General features: G+C 41.6%; 1 long non-coding RNA gene across 1 annotated transcript; it reads left to right on the top strand.

Moving 5' to 3' along the window:
• The first annotated feature begins 255 nt into the window (after nt 1–255).
• LOC147607161 (uncharacterized) lies at nt 256–1,227 on the top strand. Its single transcript, XR_015264877.1, has 2 exons — nt 256–567; nt 733–1,227. It is a non-coding gene; the product is annotated as an uncharacterized LOC147607161 (long non-coding RNA).
• The last annotated feature ends 341 nt before the right edge of the window (nt 1,228–1,568 follow it).

The following is a 1,568-nucleotide window of genomic DNA, read 5'->3' as shown; positions in this document are numbered from 1 at the left end:
GAGTTGAAGATTCAAGTGCAAAGTTGAAGTATAAGAAAGATCTGTTTCAAGATCAATGCAGAATTAAAGATTCACACATGAGTATCCCATGCGGTATGAAGTCCAAAGATGTAGGCTTAACTCAAGTGGAGAGAGGTCCCAAAGGTATGTGAGTGTGGAGGGGACGTAACAAAAAAAAAAAATCATCAAGTGTGAAAAGGTAGAAACCCTAAGGTCATAGGGTTTTTTTTTGGTGAAATGAAATTTTTTTTTAATTCTGTTTCGCGACTTCAAGAAACTACGCTCCTTCTAACTGTGGTCGGCTGTCTACAGTCCTCCTCACTGCCTAGGCTAGCTCTTGCCCCTCAAGAAACGGCTGGCTTCAACCCTTCTCACCACTCTGGTTGGCTCTTGCCCCTCAAGAAACGGCTGCTCCTGCCCTTCTCACCACCTTGGCTGGCTCTTACCCCTCAAGTATTGCTTTGGCTTCTATGTGACAACTTCTACAATGTGCCGGGCTTTTCCCCCTCAGCAACTACGGTGGTCGACCAGTTTCGATGATGTCCAGAGATCTATTTCTCCATGATGGTTAGAGACTTTATCTTTTGTTTTTCCCTGTTGTTTTTTTTAGGCTTTTGTGTTGCTGCCCATGCTATTTATACATGTGGATGATCTTTTAAACCTTTTCCTGAGTCAATAGGTTCTTAGGGTTTTCATCAATCTCTCTTACTTACAAAAATGGTGGCACAACAGATGAGCAAGAAGCGCAAGTTTGTTGCAGATGGTGTTTTCTTTACTGCGTTGAATGAAGTTTTGTCAAGAGAGTTAGTTGAGAGGTCCGAGTCACTCCCATGCGAACTGAGATCATCATTATTCGGGTGTGGAGGTCCGAATCACTCCCATGTAAACTCATCATCCGCGCCACCCAAAATGTTCTTGGTGAAAAGGAAAGAAGAGTTAGAGAATTAACATCTTTAGCGCAGAAGAGGTTCAATTTTCCTGAAGGAACTGTCGAACTCTATGCTGAGAAAAGTGAAACCGTGGACTGTGTGCTATTACACCTGTAGAATCAATGCGATCTAAATATTCACTTTGCTCACTGCATTTTTTACTCTACTATTCTCCACATCATCTTAACTTATGAGATGCATGTGCACAATGTAGACACATATGTTGGATGTTAGACTTGATCCCAGCTGTTAATGTATAAGCTCCTTGAATGTCAAAAGTTCTCTTGTGTTTTTCTGCTATCTTGAATTAACACAATTTGTTTAGTTTTCTTCTGCCGTCCTCCCCTTGCTTGTGCCTTTGCATGTAGCTTGGCTTCCTTCCCTTGTTTTTGTACCTTTGTATGCACACTAGCTAGGCTTCCTTTGTTTGTTTGTGCCTTCCTTTGTTTACAAGTTTACATGGACATTTCTTGCACCCTTAGCTTGCATTCCTTTGTTTGTGCCTTGTATCCATTACTTACACCTTTAGCCTATTGTCACCCCTCTTTTGCAAGTAGGTCAATTAATGATCTACTTGCTTGCTTGTTCAACAACCAACACCCCAAACCTTATGGTGTATGGAAGACATTGGTTTACACC

This window comes from Cibotium barometz, chromosome 56, assembly GCF_041138505.1.
Source record: "Cibotium barometz isolate CiBa-2024 chromosome 56, ASM4113850v1, whole genome shotgun sequence".
Lineage (NCBI taxonomy): Eukaryota > Viridiplantae > Streptophyta > Polypodiopsida > Cyatheales > Cibotiaceae > Cibotium > Cibotium barometz.
Note: the sequence above shows the minus strand (reverse complement) of the source record. Positions and strands in the feature narration are given on the sequence as shown.